This window comes from Carya illinoinensis, chromosome 8, assembly GCF_018687715.1.
Source record: "Carya illinoinensis cultivar Pawnee chromosome 8, C.illinoinensisPawnee_v1, whole genome shotgun sequence".
Taxonomy (NCBI): Eukaryota; Viridiplantae; Streptophyta; class Magnoliopsida; order Fagales; family Juglandaceae; genus Carya; species Carya illinoinensis.
The window spans coordinates 12,402,204-12,420,457 of record NC_056759.1 but is presented as its reverse complement, the minus strand read 5'-3'; the positions used below and the strand labels follow the sequence as shown (position 1 = coordinate 12,420,457).

General features: G+C 35.7%; 1 pseudogene; it reads right to left on the bottom strand.

The window, feature by feature from the left end:
* Positions 1 to 589: 589 nt before the first annotated feature.
* On the bottom strand, positions 590 to 12,476 carry LOC122318457 (annotated as a pseudogene).
* Positions 12,477 to 18,254: the final 5,778 nt, after the last annotated feature.

Genomic DNA, 18,254 nt, shown 5'->3' with positions numbered 1-18,254 from the left:
GTTGAAGTATGGAACCAGGAAAAAATCGATCAGCGTGCGAGAAAAATTGAAAGAAAATCGACATCGGTGATTACGAAACGGCGCCGTTTCTAAATGAGTTAATAACTCCTCCACCACTCTTCTTCTTTCCTGCATCATCTTCTTCTGACTCTCAGTCTTTGCAACTTTTTTCTTCTTCTATGACTGACGATAGCGCGATGCTTCTTCATTTTTCCTCAATTACTCCTGCTTCATAGAAGACACCGATAGTAGACCGAAGACCATACCGACGCACATCAAGAACAATATAATCAGTTTTCTCTCTTCAAACCCTCAATTTTGGCCAGTTTAATAGACTCATGACAGGCATCTCCCCATACCCATCGGTGTACAGCCCTAATATATGTTGATGAAAATCTTGATAAAGAAAATATATATTCAGGAAATAAAATGCCAGAAAATTTCGATAATCAATTCCGAACAGTGGCCTTTGATAAAATGCTTTGAGCACCCTGCTGATGCAAGTGTAACATGTTCTCTTTTATTATTATTATTATTTTCTAATTGTTTAAGAGGAAAAAAACCAAAATAAAAATCTTTTAGCCCAGTAGAATGCGAAGCAGAGTAAGCCATTTTACAGCATCATGTAAAATCTCATGTAAAATACAAATATGGCAGATGTTTGAAGTTCCAATCTAACAAAGGATTCATAAAGATTTAAGAAAACATGTCGACAGTTTAAAATGCAACCACAAACTCCAGTCTGTTCTACTTATAATAGGCCTGCTATTGCCTGCCAAGCATAATTTCTGGTACAGTAACAGAAAAAGACCACGCCCTCATCAATGTTTCAGGGATTAACAGATCCGCTGCAATCAGATCTCACCTGCCAAAAAAGTTTGCAATCAGGATTCCAATAGAAGCTATCATTTTTTCTTCATAAAGAACAGCAAAAAGATGACGTTGACACAAGATAGTAATTCCATTCTATCAATGACAACAGGAAAAAAGAAATTAGAGATGAGGAGACCTGGATACGCTCTTGCTCTTGCTCTTGCTCCTGCTCCTACTCCTGCTCCTGCTCCTGCTCGGGCTCCTGCTTGTACTGCGTCTCTTTGGGCTTTTACTCTTATGTTTCTGACGCTGTAAGAGAATAACATCAATTTTATTGTCCAACTGTAATGGCATGTATACCCAAATCCAACATCAAGAATTTAAGACCAGCTATTGATTCAAAGGATAACCTGTTGGTTGAAACGGCAGGCAAGCTTTATACACATTAGATCACAATTTTTTCAGAATCATTTTTAAACATTTATTAAACTAGATGAGGCTCTAATAATTAAAATAGCCCAGTAAAATATCTGTCTCAGACAGTCCAGCCCACCCCTTGGATGGGGGCATGTCACAACTTATATTTAGTCTAACAAATAAAATGCTTACCAAAGGCACTGGAGATCTGGATCTTGAGCGGGATCTGCAAAAGTTCCAGAAACAACCCATTTTAAAACCCACATGTTCCTTTTACCAAATTCGATCCAAGAGCCTTGATGCCTCTTCCACGGAGTTACCATATCCAAATGGATACATGGAAAAGCCAAAAACATAATATATAGCAGTTCAACAAAACAAAAAATATCAGGCCAATTCATATAACTCCAGTCTATAAACATGACAAAAACTCATAGAGACAAGAAATCTTAATGAAAGTATCAGAAGGTATTTTCAAGACACCAGTGGACAGGGAAGAGAAATTTTCCCTACTGTACCAAAAAAATCCAGAGAGCAGCCTATTAGCTTGGCAAATGTTGGAGCAGAAAAGGAAAATGAAATCATCTCTACTGCTCATTGATGATGATATCCAAATCCCAATGCCACTTAGTTCACAGATATCCAGCTTTAAAATTGCAACCATGATCTCCTTTGTTCCCAATCTAGCACCCATGGACATTTGCAATGCTAAAAAAAATTAGAACAAAGGCACCACCAAGGTTTCAGAAGCTGCCCATCTAAAAAACAGCATACCTCCACAACCAAAAGAGTTGCAGGCAACAGAACCAAATCCCATCAAGATCCTAATATCCAATCCCCACTTTGCTGCATGTATCCATATCTAGAAAAACAAAAGGGGAATTTCACACAAACAAAGGAAAGAGGAAAAGTGATTGATGTACATTCGCTCCACCCCAACCTTTAAAGGCACAAATAATTAAGATATTGATGCAAAAGTAAAATGGCAAAAGGAACACGAAATCATGTCTGATAACCCCAAAATATTACTTGAATCATTAGTAAAATTTTCCAGGGCAACGCCAGTTCAAGCTGAAGAGTGAATAAGTATTTCTTCCCCTTAGCACTTGAAATTAGAGTTACAACTTGCATGAACGTCAACACTAACATACTTCAGTAATGATAGTGGAGAGTCAAGGATTGTAAACTCAGTGACGGACAGGCGAGCTAGGTGCAACAGAGTAAGGTTAGCCCAAACAATCGCAAAGATGCATTCAAAGAGTCAAAAACTGCAGTCAAGGACTTAATTATGGGATCCCAAGGTACTTTCTGCACTTATGAATGAATATTTCTGCGAACTAACTAAAAAGATGCCATCCCTTAAGGATGTCCCAAAATCCCCCAAAGAGATCAATAAAGCAGCCAACAAGATGGCATTGTCTCACGAATTTCCTCAATCTTTCAAGGAAAAGAGACCCATTAGCATCAAGCATGATAAGATCAATAAAACACACCCCCCCATATGGAGAGAAAAATACATACCCTGACATAGAATGGGACCTTGAACCAGGGCGAGAACGAGAAGCAGACCTTGACTGCAATCTAGCAGGTGAACGGTGAGAAGATTTGGCTTTTGGAGACTTGCTGCATTACAATCAGAGAATTAGCAAAAAATAATTATGGACTTACCAAGACATCTATGACTTTACCTCTTGCTCTTGCCCCGACTAATACTTCTGCTACGACTACGACTGCGGCTATAGCTCCTGCCTCTTGAATAAGATCGACCACGACTAGGGCTCCTAGAGGCATCCCTCTTTGAATCATATTCCCTAACCTGTAAACAAATACAACAATAATCAAAGACGACATGCACCAAGAGGTAAAGTGAAATATTCAAAAGTATCTAAGTTAATACATACACGAACATATCCCCGAGAAAATGCATTCCGAAACTCAGAGTCATCAAGTTTTTTTACCTGCAGAAAGAGGAGTAATAATTCAGAAAACTACCTACTTAATCCTGATTGAACTCAACTTCTGGGGAGATCATTCATATTGTTCATTGGCAATCATAAAAGAGATTTCACGTACTGCATACTTCATGTCTTCATAGTTTGTGTAATCCACAATCCCTGTTGTGCCTACAAAACAAACATTACAGACATTTAGAAAGGAATTTTTTTTTTTGATAAGTAACATTTAGAAAGGAAAATTAAATCCCACATGTTTTCTTCCGAGCTCTTAGCTCAAATACCAGTATCAAGTAACAAACCTAAAACAACAAAAAAATCATAATCAAAATAATTGTAAATGTGTATTTTTGTGTGTGTGAATACATACATATGCAACAATCCCAAAAGCCCATCACTCCTTGTCCCAAATCTAGGTATAAAATGACAACTTCATTAAAAGCAAGGAATTTGGCACAGCTCCCATAGGATTTAGAAATTTCTTAACTGCATACCAACTTTTATCCAGAGGGATAACCTGGAATCTGGATGTAGTGTAAAGTAAAACTTGACAACACAAGATTAAGCCCTCTCTCTCCCTCCCTCCCTCCCTCCTGGGGTTCTACCACAACTGTAAGCTGTTTTTTCCCCTTTGAAGTTCATTTCCTTTGCTCTTGAAAACCCAGGTTCTTTCATCATGCACTAAATGTGTCACAGCTTGTATTTTTCTTAATAGTTGGTTGAAATAGTTTTTTTTTTTTTTTTTTCTTTCTTTTAGTTTATACTCTGGTTACTGAGAAATTGCGGATAGAAATAAAAGGTGTAATTGTTGCTCAGAAATTGATTTCATAGGCTTAACTTGAAGAAATCATTGCTGTTGGCACATTTTTCGGGTTGGGGGTTTTGTGTTCCGGAGTTCTACCACAGCAAATGGAAGATTTAGATATAGAATAAAGGCTGTGTTGTAGTGTGGCAAAACATTGGGCTGTGAGAAGGGGAGGAACCAATGATTGAAAAACTAACCTTGAGTGTGGTGCAGCGGAACTGGATTGTGAAGACAGAGAATCATTAGATTGATAAGGAGGAGGAGAAAACTGAGATTACACTGCTAAGATACGGTGGTTACAACAATGAACATGTGAATGGGAGACAGCAGTGACAATGACGAGGGATGGTGGTTGCAGGTTGAGAGATTGAGAGAGGAATGGCAACAAGATCGAGTGAGAGAAAGATTGAGAGCGTTGGGAGAAAGCAACTGAGATTCAAAAGTGGGCTGTGATCTTGGGTGGTCAAGCTTGCATAGTAAGAAATTGGGTGATTGACGTGTTAGCCTCTCATTTGAAGGTGTAAAATGGCCATCGACACCAATCCAGACCAAAGAGGAACTATTATCCAGATCCTTCACCCATATTGTAAAAAGGTAAGATGGTAAAGATCAATAGAAAACTAGAACCACCAAAAACTAGAATCATCTCAAATTTTGACACCACCACTATGTCATTATAAACTTCAAACAAGACCATTAGAATTATCTGTCTTACCACCGTTCTCACGGAAAACTTGGGAAAAACAAACATCGCCAGCTTGTCGCATGTGGTCCTGATACAAGACATCGATTAATCAAAATTAAAATTTCAGAAAGTGTTTTGCTACTAGCAAGCCAGGTGTGTCAACATACCACTTGTCGTGGGACCCATTATAGTTATAAACAAGTTAAAACACCAATACTTTTCATCATTGTGGGACCCACTTCAGGTGTGTTTGAAGTGTGAAAAAAAAACAGGCTTGCAAATAGATTTTTTCTTACCAACTTATCCACACTAATGCTCACCTTAAGGTCTTGCCATGAAGCAGAAGAAGGCAATCCCGTGACAAGCACTACATGGTGTAACAAGAACAACTTTGTTACTTCAGAAGACAATATATTCCAAATACACTACAAAATAAGAGTATTGAATAATGTACACACCACGAAATTCAGAGCGCCTGGATACTCCACCACGTCCACCACGCCCATTGCTATGACTACTATGACTGCCATGACTACTGTAACGATCTCTTGATGATGGATGTCCACGGCCACCATGTGCAAGTTCCACCTATAAATATATGAGAACATACAAGATAAGCAAAGCCACGTGGATATTATACTCAAAGTGGTAACATATGTACACATAGAAGACTGACTGACACGTAGCCGATGCCCGTCAAAATCATAGCCATCACGACCACGAATAGCATCCTCAGCGTCTTGAGCATCTTCAAACTGTAAAAAATAATGTTAATAATGGGGAAAAAAAGTAGAAACAAAGAAACCATATCAATTCAAGAACTTATCAACTCACCTCAACAAATGCATAACCTGGGGGCCTTGGTGGTACCTTCAGATCAATGTGGGCTACGCGTCCATACTGCATTTGCAAAGATCAATTCTTCTAATTAATCAAGACGAAAGTATACAACTTATTCAAATCCATTTGCAACTCACATACATCAATCTTTAGAAAAAACTACATAATCGATTTGCAACTCATATACATCAATCTTTAGAAAAAACTACATAAAATATAACTCGGTGCATTTAGACCTCAACTGGGTATAAGCTATATGAATTCTTGACTAGTTGCCTTACGTATAAATCCTATGGACTTTCAGTTCAGATTCGTTGAACAAGACAAATTCATACGCTTCGCATTTACATGTTTATTCGGCCCAGTATCGTGAAAAACTAAAGGCACGTCACATATAAACCAGTCCAAACAATTACAATAAAACCGAAGTTACCTTGTGAAACAAATCCTCCACTTCTCTCTCGCGAATATCGGCAGGAAGATTGCCGACATAGAGAGTTCGGCTCGCACGGCTACTCATTCTTTCCTAAGACAAAAATGCATCTAAATCTATAAGCCCAGGAAATTGAAGGTAAAACCATGCAAAAGGAATAGCAGTACAAAACAAAACGGATCCAATGGGTTGCTAAAAAAAAAAACAGCACAAAAATTGCAAATCTCAGATTTTCCGTAATTTAGGACCCAACTGAAAAAAAACCTGAGTCAGGTAAACCACAATAGAGAGATGACTAGCTTAGAGAATAAGCGAACATCAATGAAACAAAAGCATCGCGAAAAGGACAACTCGAAATTCATAATTTGGTTTTCTTTTTCGATTCATGCCCTTTCTCAACTATCAACCAGGGGAACGTGACCTGCGAATCAGTGTTCCTAGGGTGTCGAAGATGGTGGATGAGAGAGCTAATTACCTTGAAAGCGCAAAGTTGACAAAAAGCTGCGAATAGGGTTTATGACTGGGGAGAAGGAGGGAACTCAGGGAAAGGCTCACGGGCAAGACGACGCAGGATAAAGTAAACAAACTGCGGTAGGGATGGGCAAAGATAACGTGTTAACCAAATGTATGTTCATCTTGTATGTCTCATTATCATCGCCATCATATTACAACTTACCAGTACCATCTCACGTTTCTATTGAAAAAACAGTACAATTCCAAGTTTTCCGACAAAGTGCTGATGCTCATAAATTTATAAATTAATATTTGATTTATTTTATAATAAAATATAATTTTATAATTTAATTTAATTAATATTAAAATTGTTGCAAATTTTCATTCGAGTTATCTATCTAATTTTATATTATTAAACTTTGTATATCCTGCACCGTACAAAGCGTGTCACCTTGTGCTATTTCCCGATTCACATTTTGACAGCCTTGCTTATTCCCGATGGCATGCACCAAAGCCTATCTTATTCTTTGCAAGCTGTGTAAATTTTGCAAATTCCTTACAAATCTTGATAATAGGATTCAGGACTAACTTTCCCTGATCACCAACAATAATAAAGGTAACAGAGTAGAGTGTGCTTAGTGAGTGTATATTCATTACTCAAAACTTGATTCACCAAGAAAATCAGATTCCAATATGCATCCTGAGCAAAAGAGTTTATCCTTTAATCTGTCTCATTGCCCGTGCCTAGGAAGTGCACAGCATCCAGAAGAAACAAAAAACAGAGTAACATAATCAAGTTCTGAATAATACATCTTGGTACAATTTTTATTCTCGAGTCCAAGAAGAAGATGACCAATTACAGACTAATGATGATGTTTATCAACACTCTCTTTACCCTCCTCGGGCTTCCGTGAAGCCGCTCGCAGCTTACGTTGCTCCTCCTTGTAGATCCGGTTTCTTCGTTGGAACTGCAATAAAGTTCCAGATAATGAGATTCAAAAGATAACACAAACTGAGATGATAGTTGCCAGTATATATCACATTCTTGTTTCATTGCTTTTGGCATGCATTTCCTCCAAGGTAGTTAAAATCGTCCAGAGTATTTTTTTTCATTTCAGATATTAAGATTATATAGCAAATCAACAAACCATTAAACATTTACAAAATACAAGATGCCATGAGACCTGCATAACATATAAGAGGGTTATTGGATCAAAGTCTTGTCTAGATGTCTAAGTAGAGCTAATGGTAGTGTCTCCCGTAATTTTACATTTTAGGATTTTGCTGTAATCTTTGAATAAAGAATAAAGTAGAACCTAATTATTGCTTCTTATTGACTTTGAAATAATTTTTTTTGATAGGTGACTTTGAAATAATTTTGACAGTCTTCAATTGAAATATCAGAGTCTTCGACTGAAATATTAGTGTATCCCTTAATACAAAAAGTCAAACAATAAAATTCTTCCAAGTAATTTTCACCTTTTAGTTTTAACCTTTGAATGGCATATAAAAGTAAGCATTGGCTCTCCCTAATTTGCCTATGTATTTCACGTCTCTATTTCCGCTTCCTTCTAGCATGTACAACCGCTTAGGGAAGCTACAATGAGACTTCCTTCCAGGGTGGGATTAGGTGATATGTCAAATTTCACCTGGTCAGCCGAGCCAAAGTATGTTCCCCTGTCTATTATGGTGGTTTAAAGTATTTTCCCGTCTATTATGGTGGTTTAGGAGTTTGAAACCTACAATTGTTTAATCATGCGCTATTGAAGAAGTGGTTTTGGCATTATCAAAATGAGAAGCATTCTGGAGAGCAGTTATAAATACAAGTGTGTACTGTGTAGAGTGGGAGGTAATCCATGAGGTACAAGGACCTTATGGGGTAGAATTATTATTATTATTTTTTTATATAAGTAACTTTTTTTTTTATATCTTTGGGTGTCCGGGGCAGCTTACGCGCACCTCGACTAATCCCACCGGGCCTTGAAGTTAACGGCCAAGTAAACCTCCAGTGACCTTGAGGGGACTCGAACTAGTAACCACTGGGGAGCAAACCCAAGGCCTGACCAATTGAGCTACCCCTCCAAGGCCTTTTATATAAGTAACTTATGGGGTAGAATTATGGAAAAGCATAAGAAAAAATGAGGAAAGTTTTCTAACAAAATTCTTCTACTCATCATTCCTACACCACACACTGCACTTGATTTTTATTTTATTTGTTTTATTTTTGCTAAATTTTCTTCTACTCATCATCCATACACCACACATTTGGTAAAGGAAAAAAATTAAAAAATATAAATAAAAAATCATGTGTGACATGTGGTATAGGGATGATAAGTAGAATTTTTCCTTCTAATAATGTTAGATTTGAAGCAAGAGATGGAGCCAGTATTAGATTGACATGATGTGTGGTGTGGTGTGTGGTGGGAGGTCTCTCAAGGAAAGCTTTCAGGAATATGAATAGCATTGATCGTGATAAGGATGCTTCTGTGGTAGATCAATTGGAGATATCAAGTGATCTCCCTTAGTAGAATGTTAGCTTCATCAGAGTAGCTCGTGACTAGGAGGTTGAAGCCTTTACCATGTTCTTTAATATGCTAAACTCCATTAAGGTGGAGACAAACTCCTTTGGATATTCAAAATTTGTCTTTCTATATATCTTTAGTCCTCATGATAATAATCCATTTTTCTGGAAGGGTATATGGAGGTGTGATAGTATAGGTCATGTGATTTGAGAGCCTTCCATTGGAGCGTTATACTTCAAGTGTCACGGTATGGAAGCTTCGATGTTTACATGGAAGATTTTGGTCCTCTATAGAACCATTTTATCCCCAATAAGAGCTTTTAAAAAGCGCACGCAACATGTGCTATCCAAGTACACATAACCTATCTCAAAAGAGAAAAAGATATAAGATAAACCAATTGAGATCCATACAAGCTGTCCAAAGGAGGATGGTATTGAGAAAAATTCTTTAGCTCCTCCATCATCCATTTGCAATCTTCAAAACTTCTTTTGTTTGTTTCCCTCCAATTACACCATATGAGGTAAGTGGTAACTATTTTCTACATTGTTGTAATTTGTGGGCTACCGCCTAGCCCTTTAAGCGTCAAAAGGTCCACTATTCATTTGAGCATGACCCATTCTAAACCAACTCAGCTGTAAAAATCATTATGCAAAACACTAGCCAACTTGAAATGAAGTAAAAGATGATCCATGGACTTCTCACTATTCTTATCCATGCAGCACCAGTCACTTGCAATAATTTGTTTTTCCATACATACAAGGTGAGAACTTACCTAGGGAGGCTGTCCATGCAAAAAAGTAGCTCTCGAAGGTACCTTAGTCCTCCTGTGATACCCCATTCTGATAAATTATAAGGGTAGATGGTGTGTAAGGTCCCATATTCCTTGGGAATGAGAAGTTCTTGCTCTAATAGCTCTCAAGGTCTAAGACAAAGGGATCTTTTGTCCCTATTCCTTTTTGTCATTGTCATGGAGGCACTTAGCAGAATGATTTCAGCCTTGGTTAATAGTGGGTTTGTGGCTGGATTCTTGGTTGGTGACCCCAATAGGGGTACTCTTAACATTTCACCCTTGTTGTTTGCAAATGATACGCAGATATTTTTGTGAGGCAAAACAAAACCAGATTCAAGCATTGAGGGCACTTTTACGTTGTTTTGAAGCGGTATCCTATTTGAAAGTGAACGTCAACAAGTCAGAGTTGATGCCAGTTGGTAATGTTCGCAACATCCGACCATTGGCTAACACTCTTGGATGTAAGGTCTCCGCTCTTCCCATGAATTACCTTGGTCTTCATTTGGGGGTAGCCTCAAAGGCTAAATCAATTTAGGATACGATAATTGAGAAGATTGAATGTAGAGTGGCACATTGGAAGACATTGTACTTGTCAAAAGGTGGTAGGATCACTTTAATCAAGAGCACTCTATCTAATTTACCAACTTAATTCTTATCTTTATTCCCAATTCCAGCAAGTGTCGCAACCCGTATTGAGAAACTTTATCATGATTTTCCTTTGGAGTGGTTTGGGGGATGATTTCAAAGTCCAACTATTTAAGTGGGATAAGGTATGCTCCATAATCTCTCCTGGTGGGTTGAGAATTACAAATTTGAGGATTTTCAATCAGACCCTACTTGGGAAATGGTTGTGGCGATATAATATAGAACTGGAAACTTTATGGAAGTTGGTGATTAACTTCAAATATGGAGGTTTTTGCTCGTCACACTAGACTTGTGTTGGGAGATGGCTCTAGAATAAAATTTTGGTGCAACTTATGGTGTGGAGATAACTAGAGACAACACCCTTAAGGACTCATTCCCTTCAGTTTCCAAGATTGCATGTGAGAAAGAAATTTCAGTGGCTGAATTTATGGAGATATCTGGTGACCTAGTCCCATGGAATGTGAATTTCACTAGGGCGGCCCAAGATTGGAAAGTTGGCAACTTTGCGGATTTTTTTAGTCTTCTGTACTCCATGAGACTGAGCACTCAAGGATCTGACATGTTATGGTGGATACCCGCAGGAAAAGGTACATTCTCGGCTCACTCTTTCTATAAGTCTCTCACACAATCATAGAACAATCATTTTCCACGGAGAAGGATTTCGCGTAATAAGGCGCCTCCCAAAGCTGCATTTTTTGCTTGAACAGCTTCTCTTGGTAACATTTTTACCATGGATAACTTACCGAAATGCAGGGTGATTATAGTGGTGAGACTGTGGAGTATAGAAGTGGTGAGATTGTGGATCATCTTCTACTGCATTGTGAGGTTGCTAGAGCATTAAAGGAAGATGCATTCAGCAGCTTAGAGCTAGCCTGGGCCTGCCACAGTGGTTGAACTTTTGGCTAGTTGGACAAATTTAGGAGATATTCCACAAATCACAGATGTGCAGAAAATAGTTCCTATTTGTATTTGATGGTGCTTATGGCAGGAGCGCAATGACCGGATGTTCGTAGACAAGGAGCACTCATTAGAGGAGCTTAGATTATTTTTTGTTAGAACATTATTTCTATGGGCCAAAGCGGTAGATTTTAATGGCCTTGGTTTTCATGATTTTCTTTTATCCATTTCTTCTTCCTAAATAGGTGTTACCTCTTGCATACCACCTTATGTACTTGGGCTATGCCTATTCTTATTAATACAATTGTCTACTTATCCAAAAAAAAAAATGATCCTTACAAATGTGTTTCCTGGTATGCCTACTTTTTTTCCTCTCCATACTCCTACGCAAGGGCAAAGAAGCCAAATCAAGGTGGATAAACACAAGCCATTAACTGAAAAATGGTAAAATTTCCTCGTAAACTTTCAAGTAATAAGGGATTTCTATTCTTTATAGAACACAACAATGTAGGTGCAGAACAAATGAACAACTCAGAAAAATTAATTTCTCTGTGAGAGGCTGGGCATGTCAAAGCATACAAACATTAATTAGTTTTTCATTTCTTCAATTGACCGGCTAAAGTAGGCTTCCCATAAAATGCTTCTCAAATTTCAGAAATACTGTGAAATGACTGATAAAATAAAAAGTTCTCCCCTTTCGATTCAGAAAACCCCTGACCCACATAACATGTGGCAAGATTGGGAATAATGCCAAACATACTCAAGAGTCCACACTTCAAAGGATATACGAGCTAAAATATCATTGGAATTTGAATCAAAGGCACCCATTCTGGGGTTTAAACGACAAATCAAGCATAAATTAATACTCAGGCAAATCCAGCCAGTTGATCTAGGGCTTTGCACTCTTATTCGACTATGGAAAGGGGGATCACGATGGGCAATATTTGATAAATTAACTGGTAGAAATAGAAAAAGGGAAAACCTCTTTGGAGTGGTGGAGGCACTCGAGGTAGTCTTCGCGGAGGAGAGCACAGTCCTTTGGCTCACGGCAGCGGGACATGCACTCGCTGAAGTCCACCCAGAAATCGTAGCATCGGCCTTTGTGACCTGAGATTCCCCAACCCGACGCCATTCTCTCAACAGTCTCTCTCTGTCTCGAACGTGGCTTTGAGATCGCGTTATGGGTAAAAGCAATCCCTCTACCCTTGGAGGCTCTAGCCGGTAATTTGCTTGCCAAGTAAAATTATTATTTATTTACTTTTGAGTAACGCTTCTCCTTTATTTAATATTTTTTTATTATTTACTGATAAAAGAAATTACTATTAACATATTGATATTTTTTATATTTTTTAAAAGCATTTAAAAATATGGATAAGAAGAATTTTAAAAATGAATTTTGCTTAGTGACATGCCTAGCCGTCATTGTTGGACGGCATCTTAGCAGAACTTTTACTTTTTAGTTTTCATATATGGCATTTATATAGTTGAATTGAAATAAGATAAATTGAAATGAGAGTTAAATAAAATATTTTTTAATATTATTATTATTTTAAAATTTAAAAAAATTAAATTATTCATTAAATTTTATATAAAAATTTTAAAAAATTATAATAGTAAAAGAAGATAAAATAAAACATTTTTTACATCCAAGCTACTGAAGCTAGGCCTTAGACGGCCTAATAAATAATAATTGGCCTAAATTACCTTTTATGGCAAAAATGTCTCTACGACTCATGCATTTACTACTTCTTTTTAGGACATAAAAATATTTAACTCTGTTGATTATTAAAATTTACTAGGCCGATAAGTGAGCCGGTCCATATTATGGGTGAAAAAAAATTAATAAACTGGTAAATTGAACTGGATTAAACCGGTTTATATATATATTTTAATTTTTTATATTATATATAATATATAAAATAATTTTGTATTATACAATAAATTACTAATTAATATAATATTAAATTTTAAAATATTATATCATTTTGTTTATTGTATTAATAGTTATATTAATATTATATAGAGCATATTAATAGTTATACTAATACTATATCACTATATTATATCATTATATTATATATTATAATATATCATTATAGTCTATAATATAATTATAATATATATTATAATATACTACAATATATTATCACTATAATATTATATACTATAATATCCTATATTATATAATATATAATATAATACATTAAAACTGGTAAAACCAGACCGAACCAGACTGAAAATCGATAAAACCGGAATACCGGTTTAAGAAGGTAACCAGTGCGTAATTAGTTTTGAAAAATACAAAACCGGTACATACCGGTTTAATCTTAAATTTTGTTCAAAACCAGATCGAACCAGATCGGTTACACCCCTAGTCCATACGATTGCTCCACCAATTCTCATTTGATTAAACTTGAACCGAGCTCAACTCATGAGAAAAAAACCCAATCGTGAAAGCAGAAATTTACTCAATTAGTAAATAACACATACTTAATTAAATTCGACTTAACTTAATTAAGGCTCACTCGTTCATACCCAAGTCGACTCGCTAGCTCGACTTAATTAGAGTTTTCCCATAAATCATTGAATATATATATATATATATATAATTTATTTCTATATATTAATATTCTTACACACACATATTTGCTTCTATACATATTAAATTTAAGGACCAAGCTACTATGCTGCCCAGCAGTAACAAAATAAAAATTTATTTTCTCTTTTTTCTTTTCATATTTTTTAAATATATTTAAATATTTTTAAAAAATATATATTAATATATTAAAAATCACTTACTTAATCATTAAGTTAAAAAAATTAAAAAAATTATTTTTATTGAGTAGTAACTTGAGTGGTACATTTGAGTGGGCATATTAGCTTTTTCCTAAATTTAATAACATAAGCATAGTAACATTTATAATTAAATAGTCCTTCTATCCAGCTGCCTACTTCGCACATTACCATTATTTTTATTTTATTTTTATTCTTGTAAAACTAATTAAGTTCTTTTACTCAACATCCCCTCCACCTCATACTTACTAAGGGAAAACAAATAAAAAGATCAAAAAAAAAAAATTAAAAGTAGGTGGGTAGTGCAAGGATGATAAATATAATTATTCATAATTAAATACGTAATATGTAATCCAAATACTGCCTAGTCATTTGTACCTATATATTGAATACACTTCATAATTATATATGTTAGTTAATTAAGTACTTAGTGATTAATTATAGTAGATATTTTATAATATGTGTAATAGTTAGTATATAGTGGTAGTTTCATATACTACAATGTGTATAACCATATAAGAAATGTATTCCTAAAGATGTAATAATTTTATAATCTTCTATATTAGTTGTAAAAATTTCATTAGATTTAATATTTGGTTTTGTAATTAGGAATTTTTAATTGTTCAATTCATTCAAAACATAAATAAAATATATATAAAATATTGCAAACAAAACTATTCGGCTCGGCTTGAGCTCGTGTTTCATCAAGTCGAGCTCGGCTAGACTCAGCTCCTTGAACTCAAGTTACTTGAGTTCAAATCGACTCGATAACCCAAAAGCTCAACTCGACTCGGATTGATTACAACTCTAAAGTTTACAGAATATTAAATCAACAATTATTAATTTTCTTTAAATGTGACGTCATTGATAATAAGATTTTAATGAATAATTTAAACGAATGTAATTATTTATACAACCTTGTGTTTTCTATACAATAACTCAACCAGTTTTTTTTTTTTTTTTAATTCAAACTGTAGGGTTTAACACAATGGATTAAAAGCTACTAGCCTCTCATTCTAATGTCTCCAAATTTCTATTTTCATTAGAATAATAATATTCAATAGCGTCTACGTTTAAATCATCGCGATGTTAAAATGACTATTAAATCATAGCGATGCTTCAAATATAGGAATGATAGATATACGAAATACGTTCTATACATTTTAAACATAACTCAAGTCATATATCTATCTTTCTTAAGACTTCAACTAAAATATCCCCATTGATCACAATCAATATGGCTTAGTAATTACTTGTTTTTATTATTATTTTTTTTTTCAAGAAACTTGCATTGAATTAAAAGAGGGAATGCAAGATGAGAGGGTGGGGTACCCTCACAAAAATCCCCTTACATAAATTGCAATGCATATAGTAGAAAATAAAAATAAACGGGCAATGGACCAATAAATTGAACCTAAACCCTTGTTCCTTGGCCAAGCCAAGGATCGGACCGTTACAATAGCGATTATAAAATCCAAATGATGGATTTGTCGAATGTGGTTGTAATCTGTATCCATGAAAGGAGCCCTACAGCCATCTATTCCAGAGTCGTTGATGAAGTTCTTCATGTCCTTTTTTCTTAATTTCTCGATTAGGAAAAGATGTAATGTAGCAAGATAACTAGAATCGGGAAGTTCCGGTCGCCAACAGCCTTTTGGAGGAACGTCTGGTGGATCCGACATCTATGCTACATGCACTAGTAGGGATGGAGAAGAGAGACTGAAATCTGAAGGTGAGGGATCCAACCATGCCGTGCGTGTGGTGGCAAGAGGCCAGAAGAAGTGCCAACGCATCAAAAAGCTGCCTGAATTGGCGGCGTGTGGATCACGAGTCGATCATTTGTCATCTCCTCCATCGGGGTTTTGAAGATTGGTGGTTGGCGAGCACAACGTGAGGCACAGGTGGTAGTATGTCGGCCAGCAAGTGACAAATTGGACATCTTTTATCTAGTGGAAAAAGAAAGAAAAAAATAACAAAAAATAAAAAAAAACTACTATGTAGTGGCTGAGAAGGAGATGGAGGAGTGAGCTCCTCCCTCACCTCAAGCGAAGGTTTACGATAGGGGGTCAAGTATTTAGAGAGTCTCTGAGACAGATACATAAAGAGAGAGAGGGAGAGGGAGACCAGAGAGAGAAGTTTTAAGTCTATGAGTGATATGACTTGTTTTAATTTGTATGTACAATAATGATATGTAATTAGTAAATGTCCAATGCTCCCCAAGATTTCAGATGTTTGCTCCAATGTTGAAGAATGTACATGATAGATCTCCTTATTCAAAGTTTGTGACAAAAATTTTCACCAGTTATTCACATTTTCTTTACCGCAACAAACTATTTCAAAGTATCATTAGGGGTGGGCAAAAAATCTGGCAACTCCGATTTTGGCCGACACCTGCTTAGTCTTCGATGGAGTTGTAAAATTCAGACTTTAGAGTTGGAGTTAGAGTTGTTGTGAAAACAATGGTTTGATTGGCTCCGACTTTCGAACTCTAACCTCGGCCATTTTATTTTTTTCTAGATATAAAACGACGTAATTTTACATCTGATACACTGAATTGCTATTGAATGAAACGACATTCCATTTCAAGTGGAATGACATCATTTGGATGCTTACTATTGCCTAAAATAGGGGACCCCTCTTCTCCCCCTCACTTTCTTGAACCCTTTCTTCTCAGTGAGTTCTCTCCTCTCTTATCTTTGCACTTGTGCACTGTCATGACAACATTGCCCATCCTAGCCCACCATGGAAAGTAGTCTCTAGTGCGACTCTGTAAGCCCATTTTTATTTATTTAATTGATTTTATTGTTTAAAGTTGCTTACTGCCTAAGATTTGAATCTTTTAGGTTTGTTTTTATTTTTATTTTTTATTTTAGGTTTTGAAGATTTGGGGGCAGCTTTACTCTCAACCCAGGTGTTTCCTCTCTCTAGCTTTGTTTGTCTCTCTCCACTGAAGATTTTCAATCTTTTAGAGATAAAGACTCAATACTAGAATGTCTAAACTTCTTTCTTAACATTCTTGAACGCAAAAACTTGTTTAATATTTTTTTTTGTTTGGTAGCTGAGAAAATGTGAGATCAATACTAAAAAGTTCTAGAATTATGAATCTTTTGGATTTTATGTGAATTGAGTATCTATAATAGTAAAAATGTGGCATTTTCAGCACTTTGTACATTTTAGGCAAATAATTGCAAATTAAGTTTTATAATGATCACGACACATTTTAGAATCCTTCATCAGCCCTCCACAGTCTATTACCTTTTAGGTTTTTAGGCATTGCTTTGAATTTCATACCATACCGGCCGGTATGGCCAAAATATGTCGTACCGGCTGGGTAGCCAATACAAAGAAGATCATTGTTTCGTACCGGTCAGAATTTTGGTCGTTTTGGCCTGTACCAGTCGATATTTCTGCCTTTACTTTTTTTTTTTTTTTTTTCAAAATACAAACTCATTTTTTGACATCTAATTCAGACTAGGCTATTTATAATTTATATATATGTATTTATATATATAATTTATTCATATATCAACTAGTTTGAAATGACATTCGAAACGGTACCGGTACCAAAATATTTTGTTCCAATGTCTTGACTAGTACAGTATTCAAAACTTCGCTTTTAGGGCATGAAAGGCATATGGATGGGCCAAATATATCTTGGATGCAAATTGATTTTATATGATACAATATAGCTAATTACAAGTAATTCCATGAACTGCCTTTAAATATTTGGTGAGTTTTTTCTAGTTTGTTTAGTTTAATTTGATGCAAACTTAATAAATGTGAACATTTAGGTATGTGGCCAGAAGAATATTTATAAGCCCCAAACTATGAAAATTTGCAAACTTCATTTTTATGATAAGTTTTATTGAATTTTGAATTCTGAAATGTTATTACGTCTTCTTAGAATCCTCCATCAGCCCTCCACGGTCTGCACACTTTAGGCTGTAGGAATATGTCTATAAAAGCATTTTTCTTTGTAATTGAAACTTGTAAGTTTCTTCATCATTCTTATAACTTGTTTTTTTTTTTAAAAAAAAAAAAAAAAAATTGGATATGGATATAAATGCTACATCTACTCTGGGCGATCGTACACAAGGGGATACTTCAGTTCCTACGCCGACTATAGGTACTTCCACCGTTAAACCTATATGTGCAGCTACGTCTTGTTCAAGTAGTTGATTACTTGAAGATCACAAAGATGATGTTATT